Source organism: Schistocerca serialis, chromosome 5, assembly GCF_023864345.2.
Source record: "Schistocerca serialis cubense isolate TAMUIC-IGC-003099 chromosome 5, iqSchSeri2.2, whole genome shotgun sequence".
In the NCBI taxonomy this organism is placed as follows: domain Eukaryota; kingdom Metazoa; phylum Arthropoda; class Insecta; order Orthoptera; family Acrididae; genus Schistocerca; species Schistocerca serialis.
This window is the reverse complement of record NC_064642.1, coordinates 562637385-562650049: the sequence shown is the minus strand read 5'-3', so window position 1 is coordinate 562650049 and position 12665 is coordinate 562637385.

The following is a 12665-nucleotide window of genomic DNA, read 5'->3' as shown; positions in this document are numbered from 1 at the left end:
ACATACAGTTCCACACAGTAAATGGAATGACACCATTAATAGATATAGACTTCGATCAGAAAACGGTAGCTAAGGTAGAATATTCAAAATTTCTAGGTGTATGCATTGATGAGGGGTTGAACTGGAAAAAACACACTGAGGATATGCTGAAACGTATGAGTTCAACTACTTATGCTATTAGGGTCATTGCAAATTTTTGCGATATACATCTCAGCAAATTAGCTTACCACACCTATTTTCATTCTCTGCTTTCGTATGGCATCATATTCTGGGGTAACTCATCATTGAGTAAAAGAGTGTCCATTGCACAAAAGCGAGTAATCAGAATAATTGTTGGAGCTCATCCAAGATCATCCTGCAGACACTTATTTAAAGAGCTAGAGATCTTCACTGTAGCCACACAATATATATATTCACTTACGAAATTAGTTATTAACAATCCGAACGAATTCAAAAGTAATAGCAGTGTACATGGCTACAACACTAGGAGAAAGGATGATCTTCACTACTAAAGGTTAAATCTAACTTTGGCTCAGAAGGGGGTAAATTATGCTGCTACTAAAGTCTTTGGTCACTTACGTAATAGCATCAAAAGTCTGACAGATAGCCATATAGCATTTAAAAGGAAATTAAAAGAATTTCTTAATGGCAACTCCTTCTACTCATTAGATGAATTTCTGGGTATAGTGAGTGGTTAGTTTCCCAACCCCCCAAACAAAAGAATATTAAGTGACATGTAATATTTTGTGTAATGTAGTATCTTGTATAGGCACCTTTTATGAACCTGACACATTCCACATCACTACGAAGAGCCGTATTCATGATGTATGGAACAAGTACTCACCTAATCTAATCTAATCTAATCTAATGGTAAATCCGTTATCTTGAGGCTGTAATAAACACTTAGCAAGGAACAGATATTTTAGAAATAATTTAATTTCCAATTAGTTTGTTTATACAGGATGCCACTCGCTTTTTATTTGCAGAACACGAGAAACTGCACAATTTCATTCCACTTTAGAGTCACAAAAAGTTTTCAGTCTTCAACAAAATAATGAACTGCGTAATTTGGTAATTACTGTCGCACTGTTCCCAGCTGCATGTCCAATTAACCAGAAAATTCTAATAAAGCCTTAACTGACACCACTCAGAGCAGATAACATGTCTGTTCTCTGAGGCTGCAGAAACAGCTATAATCTTACAGCCCAACCACTTCGCCCACCATCCAAGTTAGGGCAATCCAAATGTCACCGAAGTGCTTCGTCTGCCTTTTCATTTAGCATTTGTTTATTATTCTGCAGGTGATTAATACTTGTGAAACAATGGAAAGATAGCACGCTATTGAAGGGTGATTTAATTTGAAATGCAAGTAAATACGGTTTTAATACTAATAACATTTTGGCGCACAAATTCCGAACGCAGCAGCCAATCACAGAGAAGAAACATAATTTAGGCGGTCTTTCTGACGATACCTGTAATCGATACCTCACATTACATTACGTCGTCTTCCCACTGCTGCCTTCTCAACTGCTCTAAGGAGAGCTTCTTGTAGGCGAATATTACACATCCCCCTCCCCTTGATATTTCAGAAAATTGGGATGTTTTCACAGACAACAATCAATTTTGGAAATGAACAAATTTTTGCTCAAGTTTTTTAAATTTTTGAACTATTGTCTCTCAAGGGCCATACCATTTCATTCCATTACACTTGTAATATCTTATTGTTTTTCAAATGTGGAATCTACATTATATTTTTTCATTCAGAGTATTAATTTACTTATTAATCGTAAACTTAATTATTTTGTGATTAGAAAAACTGAGCATTACCCTCAATAATTCGTGTATAACCTTATATCCCAAAATTATTAATCTTTATCTAACAGTTTCTAACTAATTACATTATTCTTTTAATAGTAAAGATTTTCGAAGCAGTATTATTTTGCATCTTTATGATGTTGGTTGTCTTTTGTCAAATTACACTCTACCATTTTTGATAGAATACTCTATAGGAGTCCACTGTCTCCTAGATAACTCTCAACCACAGAATTTTATACTGCTGTTAGGCTACTATCGGAGCATTACAGTCCATTAAATTCAACAAAACATTTCTCGTGAAGAATTTACGTTGTTATTCACTTGCAGCGTATTGCTGTTCTTCAAACAGACCAACTGCTATACCACTACTATCGGCAAATTGCCGTCCTTTCAACTCGATGAAACCTACCTCGGTGTTATGTCGGCACCACGCCGTTCTACGCTTATTTATATCTGAATGCGCCATAAAGACGTCCACTTCACATGGTTACAAATAAAACAAAGACAACACCTATAAATTTCACAAATTTATGGAGACAGAAGAACATTGCACTCCCAACTATTACCACATCACACACAAGCAGCCCACAAAAGCAACACATATTAACTATTCTGATGCCCACGATGTGGTCTTCCATTGTGAAGTTCCACACTTTCCCCAACTGCTGTTGAGTTCAACAACAGTCAGTTCATTCTCCCATCTACAACCTCTGCACACAGGTCCATTACAACTCCGTGAAACAATACAAAATGCCTTAAAATAGTTTCGTAATAATTTTAAACAAATTTTAAGTAAACAGGTTTTTGTACACTATTACAATGTAAATGCATAATACATAATGTTTTGTTTTTGGGTGTTTACAAATAGTGCCACTGTTTACATCGTACTACGACAGTGGTTCATAGATGTTCTTGTTTTGGTCAAAGCTGTAGCTACATACAGCTATACTCTTTAAATCTTACCTTCGGAGGCTTACAATTGCAATTCACAGATACAGTGAGAGAACTGTTTAGAATCTTGCTTTGAACATAATGAGCCGGCCGAAGTGGCCGTGCGGTTAAAGGCGCTGCAGTCTGGAACCGCAGGACCACTACGGTCGCAGGTTCGAATCCTGCCTCGGGCATGGATGTTTGTGATGTCCTTAGGTTAGTTAGGTTTAACTAGTTCTAAGTTCTAGGGGACTAATGACCTCAGCAGTTGAGTCCCATAGTGCTCAGAGCCATTTGAACCATTTTGAACATAATGCACAAACACTGATTTATCAAATCTTTGCTTCATTCCACAGTATGATGAATCATTCTTTCTGCATTTGAGTGTCATTGTTTCTACAAATAGTGGAATTCTATTCATGTAATGAATGTGTATTTTCCATTGAGTCTCATATACGAACATTGTGTGACTTTGTAATATGCCGGGGCTAATCACCTTATTCATAGCTAGACTTTTATTCCAAATTCCTTTCATATTTAAAAGCACATACCCCTCTATATCCGTATCCAGTGACGCCTGTGGGTTGAGGATGACACGGCGGCCGGTCGGTACCGTTGGGTCAAGGCCTGTTCGGACGGAGAGAGAGATTTTGCCTTTCGTCCCTCACTCTTCATTAATGATTGGCCGACTTTCCTGTCGCCAGAGACCGTACTTCTCGTTTCTGTCTCTATGTAAATAATTGGACGACTTTTCGTAGTATATAACTCTCAATTTACCTCTTTTCTTTCTTCGTAAATAATTAGCTGACTTACCAGTCGTTTATCAGTGTATCATAATTCATTACAGCGGAAGCCACTTCGTCATAGCAATTCATACTAAAAAGTAACGATATGTCTTTTTCTGACACAATCTGAACATCATCTCAAGACAACATTTAGTGATTCCCATTATTTTATACACCAGAATTTCTACTATTGTACATTGTCATATTCATTAACCTGGTTTAGCGTCGTCCACTTCTTCTGCAGCCTTCAGCTTATTTTTATGCGCTATTTCATCTGTGTTATATATAGTAGCCCTCGTCTTGTTTTCCTACTCTTAAAATGTTTTCAGATGTAAGGTTTGTTTACCGTTGTTGTAATATTCAAAAACCTTGTTCCACTACAAGCTTTATGTTTTTCCCTTATGTGCATTAATATTCCATTTGTAACTATATGCTGTGTACTCTTGCTGGTGTACCTGTAATCCTATACTTCGTATATTCGAACCTGTCCACCTAACTCCAATACATGTCTGTTTTTCACCCATGCAATGCAGATGTTTATTCCGCTGGGTTACTTTGTTTGTGTCATAGCTTGTTTCTTTGTTGTCACATTTAGTGTAAGAAAATTTGCTCGTCTTAACCTTGATAGTGAATAATGTTTGCGAAGACAGATATAGTTCTGGATGAAATAAGGGGAAGAACTAACAGCAGGAAAAGAAGATGAAGTGTGCTGTCAGTTAACTCCAGCATGTGGTAATTGTCAGTTACCTAGGAATACAAAGAACATTATTGCCCCTTGAGGTTAGTATTCATAATATTTTTGCATGCAGTTGATTGGCATTTCATCTAACAATTGTTCTTGTGGTATTTCCGTTGCAGAATGGGGCACTTCATTCAAAACTTTCTCAAATTAAACCACGTAATCTACCCCAAATAATGCTTCTTAGCACTGATTTGATAATTTTGTCTCCCATAGACGAATACAGAATATATTTCACCATTATTTGCTGGCGGCCTCTGACAGAAGCTGGCTGTCAAGTCCATGTTTATTGACATCTTGAAGCCATTGTACTTTGATATGGGGCCTTCTAGTACTTAACTCCTATCCATTTTTGGTACAATGAATTTTTCACCAGCAAACCTTTTGTCCATAAATATCTCTCCTTAAGCTGTTTTTTTGTGATGCAGGACCAGTCTTGATTCAAGAATGCTTTAACAAATTCTTTATATGTTTTACAGGTATTTCTGACCCTTTTTCCCAATGATTTTGCTTCTCCTTCTAACCTACTTACCACGAATTCAGTTTTCTGTTGTTCAGTCATGTTTTCAGGAGTGATGCCCTCAAACTGTTCAGTGAAGGCTACTGGGTGCATGGTTTCGTTACTAGAGAGATGATCAAATTTATGATAATTACCGTCATTTACTACGTTACGTACGTGAACAACACCTTTCTTTCTTCCTCATTCATACCAAATTTCTACTTTTTGTTTAACTTAATTAACTGTTTTGTTTAGCATCTCAGGAAGCAATTTTTACTCTGTTTATCTTTGTTTACCCTTAATCGCAGTTGTGTTGCCTTTACAAGATGATTCTACTTGTGAAATATTAAGATTAAGTACTTCATAGCCGTTATTGATACTTCGTAAATTATTCCACTGAATTCTTCGATAGCCTTGCTTTGCTCTTGCCTTATACCCTACATTACTAATTTTATTAATTATTGTTTGATCCTGCAAATTCTTTTTTAACGTTTTGATTTCATGGTTAACCTTTTCATTTCTATCTGACTTACAAACTTTTAGTCTTTTACTCCATTTAGTTGTTTCATAATTTATTTCCTTACTACATCCCTTCATTTATAACTTCAAGATTTGTAGCCTTTTCTTCCAAAGCATCGAATTTACCGTTAATTTGAGCTATTCTTACAGTAATTTCTTTTAAGCCCTCATCTACTACATTACTTAATTCCTTATTTATTTTCTTGATTCCTCTTAGCTCTGTTTGTGCTACTTTTTGTGCTCGCAAAATTAATTTTAGTATAGACTTCAGATCCTGATCATCATCCTGAGTTGGTAAAGTGTCAGCTGATGCTGTACCATGTCTTAATGTACGTAACTCATCTACTGGCTCATTAGCAATCTCGACATCGGAGTCATTTTCTCTGGCATTGTCATTCCAATCAGTCATTTCATATTGACTGGGCATTAACTATCATTGGTTTGCATTATAAGTGTTTGCCACTAAATCTACATTTTCACTGTCTTCATCATTAACTCTACATTTCTTGTGAAACCATTAATGGCTACTTCAGAATTCTCAATGAGATTCTTGGTTAATGAATTTAATATTCCTGATTCATCACCGAAGTTTGAGTTTACATTTTCATTTGGGTTATTTGTTAGTACATGTGACGTATCAGTAAACCCATACCTGACTTCACTACCATTTATTTTGTACCTGGTCGTCATTAATACGGTGAGACTGAACTCCTCTACTTCTGAGAGAGTATCTTACTACCTCTTCCCCAGACATTTTACTAATGCTGATATTATAATCACAAATCTTAGACTGCTATATGAGATCCAACACTTACACTAGCCCTACTTTTCTTCCTCGACGTACTGCCCCTGAGCCTCCGAAGCTGTGGGCTGCACCGCTGGTGGCAGCTCCGCTAATTGTGGGGTGCTGAAGCTGGCACTTCAAGCGCGCCCTGTACCTCTAGCTGCGCCGTCCGCACCTATTGTCTGTGGCTGCCTCACGCTGCTCCATACGCTGCGCCGTCTCGTAACATTAAGAATCTAGAAGTGATGACTAATAGCGTAATGCCGTGGACCGCGCACTCAACCTTAACATTTTGTTCTCATAGCAATTCGGCATTTCCTATTTCTCAGTTACAGATACTACGAGGGTGAGTCAAATGAAAACCTTAAATTTGTAATAACAAATCGAAATTTCGGGCCGTTATCCTGTAAGCTGGTAAGCGTGCTACAAACAGCGTGCAGAACGGCCTGTAGGTGGCAGCATAGTGCAAATGTGCACATACCGTCGCAATATCAGTATAAAGATGGTCGCCCCACTTGAGACTTGCACCAGGGAAGAACAGCGTTCTCTTATTCGGTTTTTGGGTAGTGAAATTCATCGACGAATGAAGGTTCAGTACGGTGGTGCATGTTTGTCACAGCAGTCTACGAATGGAGTAGGAAGTTCGCAAATGGTGTGACTTCAGTGGAAGATGCTCCTTGTCCAGGTCAGGCACAACGAGTTGTGACTCCACAGAACACTGCAGCAGTTGAAGCGATAGTGAAGGAAAACCGCCGAGTGACACTGAATGACATTGCAGCATGTTTACCGATTACTCATGGGTCAGCACCCCACATTGTGCATGATGTGCTCCAGTTTCCGAAGTGTCTGTAAGATGGGTGCCATGGCAGCCAACTCCTGAAATGACAGAACGACGCGCTGATGCTTGTGAAGAACTTCTTCGGCGCTTTGAACGAGAAGGCGAAAGCTTACTTGCAAGAATCATTACTGGGGGCAAAACATGGGTTCACTTCCACCAACCGGAAACAAAGAGCGCGAACAAGGAATGGCGCCATTCCTCATCACCAAAATCAAAGAAGTTTCGAACAGAACCGTTAGCAGGGAAGGTTATGCTGACTCTCTTTTGGGACGAAAATGGCGTTATTTTGGAACATTACATGCCTAGAGGGACCACTGTTACCAGTGCATCATACACAGATCTCCTAAACATCATCTGCGGCCTGCAATCAAATCAAAGCGACGTCGATTGCTGTCAGCAGGTGTCCTTTTGCAACATGACAATGCAAAGCCCCACACTGCCCGTACAACAGTTGCAACAATAACAGGCCACGCTTTTTGAGTGTCTTCCTCATCCAGAATACTCACCAGACCTTGCCCCAAGTGATTTCCATATGTTTAGACCACTCAAAGATACAATGGGAGGAAAGAAGTTCCGTTCCGATGAAGAGGTACGCCACGCGGTGCATGAGTGGTTGCGTGGACTACCAAAAGAATTTTTTTCTAAAGGAATTTATACACTTTGTAAGCGCTGGAGAATTTGCATTTAGCGTGGGGGAGATTATGTTGAAATGTGATACAGCTTTGTACCACTTCTGAACAATAAATAATCGAAAATTTGATTTTTCAGCATCAGATTTTATAGTTCAACTAAAGTTCAAAAACAGTTGAAACACACTTCAAAGCAACTTCTCACAGTTCTCATGCAGTTCTCTGGTCATTCACATTTCACATGTATCATAGTCCTTACAGTTTCCTGATCGGTTGCAGTTCACAGTTCTCGCCAATAAAATCTAACCTCATAATTCCAAAGCATATGGACTTCAACGATCATCCCTGAAAGGGATGCTATGTATGGCAAGATGAAAAACAGTGAGAGAGAGAGACAAAGAGACAAAGAGAGAGAGAGACAAAGAGAGAGAGAGAGAGAGAGAGGGGGGGGGGGGGTGATATATATGTGCGTATGATAAACCCCTTCCCTCGAAAATTTCTCTCCCTCATACTGCCTCTGTGTTGTCACAGATGACGTGTCACTGATCTCATTTGTACTAAGATAGCAGAACACGTGAGGTGCCTCTCTGCTTCCAACGCCATGAGTGGAATGAATAAGTTGTAATAAATGTTCACCAACCTGCAGTCTTCTATAGTTGCCCCCCCCCCCCCCCCCCCCACACACACACATAGAAAACAGCGCGTAGGTCGTGAATCCGTTAGCTTGAGGCTGTATTAAACTCTTACTACGAACGAATATTTTAAAAATAATTTATAATTTATTTTCCAGTTAGTTTGTTTATGCTAGATGCCACCTTCTTTCAAATTCTGAAGGTGACAGGGGTAAAATACATGAAGAGAAACATGGCCGGTGTGGCCAAGTGGTTGTAGGCGCTTCAGTCTGGAACTCCGCTGCTGCTAAGGTCACAGTTTCGAATCCTGTCTAAGGCATGGATGTGTGTGATGTCCATAGGTTAGTTAGGTCAAACTAGTTCTAAGTTCTAGGGGACTAATGACCTCAGATGTTAAGTCCCATAGTGCTCAGAGCCATTTGAGCCAGGGAGAGAAAGGCTATTTACAGTTTGTAAAGAAGATGGCAGCTATAAGGAGGGAGTGAGATAGGGTTGTAGCCTATCGCAGATGTTATTCAGTCTGTATATTGAGAAGCAGTAAAGGAAACAAAAGAAAAATTTGGAGTAGGAATTAAAATCTATGGTAGAAGAAACAAAAACTTTGAGGTTTGCCAATGACATTGTAATTCTGTTGGAGACAGAAAGGACCTGGAAGAACAGTTGAACGGAATGGACAACGTCTTGAAAGGAGGATATAAGATGAACATCAACAAAAGCAAAACGAAGGTAATGCAATGTAGTCAAATTAAATCAGTTGGTGCTGAGGGAATTAGATTAGGAAATGAGACACTTAAAGGAGCAAATGAGTTTGGCTGTTTGGGAAGCAAAAAGACTGATGATGGTCGAAGTAGAGAGGATATAAAATGTAGACTGGCAATGGCAAGGAAAGCGTTCCTGAAGAAGAGAAATTTGTTATCATCGAGTATAGATTTAAGTGTCACGAAGTCTTTTCTGAAAGTATTTGTATGGAGTGTAGCCATGTATGGAAGTGAAAGATAGCCGATAAATAGCTTAGATAAGAAGAGAATAGAAGGTTTAGATATGTGGTGCTACAGAAGAATGCTGAAGATTAGGTGGGTAGATCACGCAACTAATGAGGAGTACAGAACAGAATTAGCGAGAAGAGGAATTTGTAGCACAACTTGACTAGAAGAAGGGATCGGTCGTTAGGGCATGTTCTGAGCATCAAGGAATCACCAATTTAGTATTGGAGGGCAGCGTGGAGGGTAAAAATCGTAGAGGGAGACCAAGAAATGAATACACTAAGCAGATTCAGAAGGCTGTAGGCTGCAGTAGGTACTGGGAGATGAAGAAGCTTGCACAGGATAGAGTAGCATGGAGAGCTGCATCAACCAGTCTCAGGACTGAAGACCACAACAACAACAACATACTGGATGCCACTCGCTTTTTATTAGCAGTACAGGAGAAACGGCACAATTTCATTCCACTTTAGAGTCACAAAAAATTTCCTGTCTTCAACAAAATAATGAACTGCCTTCTTCGGTAATTAGTATCACAGTGTTCTCAATTACATGTCCAAATAACCAGAAAATGCTAATAATGGCTTAACTGACAGCAACCGCGGCAGACAACATGTCTGTTCTTCGAGGCTGCCAAACCAGCTATAATCTGAGAGGCGAACCATTTCACCCCTCATCCAAGTTAGCCGCAATTCGAAGATCACCCAAGTGCTTCGTCTGCCTTTTTGTTTAGCAGTTGTTTGTTATTCTGCTGGTGAATAATACTTGTGGAATAGTGGAATGATAGCACGCTGCTGAGTGATGCTTTCATTTGAAATACAAGTAAATACGCTGTAAATATTAATAACAGAAGATTATCACTTTGGCGCGCAGCTTCCGAACGCAGCAGCCAATCACGGAGACGGACGACAGTTTAAACGGTCTTTCTCAAAACACCCATACCGAACATACCATCTCTCATTGGTATCTCATATCAAATTACTTCATCTTCCCACTGCTGCCTTCTCCACTGCTCTTTAGTGAGCTTCTTGTAGCCGAATATGATGACTGTAAAGCCAGAAATATTATAAGAGTATCTTGAGACAGCCTTCAGCTAGCAGCATCTTATCGCAGCAGGCAGACATCTGCAAGCTCTGACGAGTGTTGTGAGATGCATCCAGATTATTATGCATAATTTAAAGAACGAAAATAATTTTTATTGCTGAATTGTTGCTCAGATACACAGTCCCTTGAGTGTGCTAATCTGTTCGCTATTAGAGAGGTTGAGTTTCCTTGATTATGTGGGTATTAGGGAGCTTGTATTTCTTAAATATCATGTTATTTGTGAATGTGGAAAGCCCGAAATACGATGGTTACGTCAACAAGAAAGAACTTGCTGATTAATGCTTAGCAATCACATTTTTGCCTACTGGCTCAGTATTGCGGCGTGTTATAAAAGCAAGAAGAATAACTACAAAAGCTTTGTCGTTGCTGCTGCACCATCGAAGACGTCATCATTATCATCATCATCGTCATAGTCGCTATAAGCACTTTTTCAGAACACGGAAGTACAACATGCACTACATACTACTACTACTACTACTACTACTACTACTAATAGATTCTACATATTTTGTGCATCAATTACTCGCTTTGATACAAGAATACAGGAATACAGAATTTGGAACATGTAGAAAGCGCAGTATGAAATAAAAGACAATCAGCACTGGAATTGGGGTCGCATTTCAAATGTTGACCGCTAGACACTTCCTCATCAAATCTGATGTGACAGTGATGGTTCATCTGGAAAACTACAAGATATATCTGCCATTAACATTCTTGAACGTGAGTCATGCTGAACTTGACTTTCCCAACAGAGGTGCCACAGTTGATATCAAAAATACTGGTACAGGATCTTTATCTATGCCTACCAGAATAAACTAAATATAAAAACGTCAGTTTCTATAGACAGAGTACTATGGAATGGAACAATAAAGATGTGTTAATATTAGATTTCTAAAAGAAGATTGTTGTAGCTCGTTATTAAACCTGAAAAAGTGTTTATTTCTCGCATACAAAGTCACTGTTTTTTTTTTTCAGAACAGAAAGTGAAAATAATACTCTCGCTTAGGAGGCAGTACTTCAAGATTCTGAAACCTTCGTTGTTTTTTAAATGTACCGTAGGTATGAACGTATTAATTACACTTAACTGTTTCTGTTCCAGTGTAACGAACTGGTTGATTGTTGCATTAAGGATTTATTATTTATACTGTATACAGTTTGTCTGCAAAATGCAATTTAGTGCTATTTCGATTTTATTAAGCTATAAACACTAGTGAAAAGTTGGGTGTTTAATGAAGTTGTCTCAAAAATATACTCAAATTGTAACAAGCTATTGTTTGTAGTGAATGATATTCTAACATAAATTTCTGTTTCCAGTATGTGTGACAATATATCAAAGTTCACTGTGATTTATTGTGTGAACATTTTTTACGATAAATATTATATCTATAGTATTCTTTGTTTTCCCTCCATTTCCCCTGTGTCATAATGGTTATGCAGATATGAAAATATTTTGTTCACACACGAGAGATGAAAGTTAATAACTAAATAAAGGCGAAAACAGAGAAGGAGATAGAGGGAGCGATCAAATTTAGTGTGGTACATAAATCACACAAAAGATGAGACTGGTGTGAGAGTACTTTGTGCACAAATATATGAGATGATATCTAATGATGAGGCAAAGTTTGAAATATTTTGTCCACACGTGAGATAAAATTCAAGTAACAATACAGATGTGATACATTATGCAGAGCGTGTGTGAGTGTGTATGTGAAGATTACAATATTTTTGGTAAGAATGTGTATCTCCAAACTTGGTTTCAGTTCAAATGAACCTTACATAATTTCACAGCTACATGTTGATTGGATGCCACTGACTGGAGAGAAGGCGGAGAGGGGTAATGCAGGACAAGTGGGAGGGGAGGGGGAAAAGGTATAAGTACAAAGTATAAACAGGTTAGTTTCACCACTCTGAATTTTTAAATTTCTTATCATTTTACTTTTTTTAAAATTTCCCACCCCCACCATATTGCATTTCCAATTTTCTCACCACCTGTATCTTGCATTTTTTTTTAAATTTCCAGTCACTGTCATGCTGCATTTTTTAATTTACCACCAACACATCTTGGATTTTCTGTCAACTGCAATGTCAACTTGTGTAGAAACTTTAAAAATGCACCAATGGCCCTTCGATCTGCGGTGTATTTCGTTAATTAAAAAATTTTATTATGGCTCGAACCTTGGAGTCAGCAGTAGAAAGAATGAGAGGTACCATTTTGTGCCACTGCTGCAGCAGTACTGACAATGACTAATACTGGTCTGGCCATCACAGCTCTGTTGCACATGCACCATATTTCTGGTTAAATATTTCTGATGGTGAAATACTTTTAATGAAGATTGATTTCATACTAATTTAATTTAGTTAATGTGACTGATATTGCCTCTGAGGTGTTTACAATTCACCTATAGCTCTCA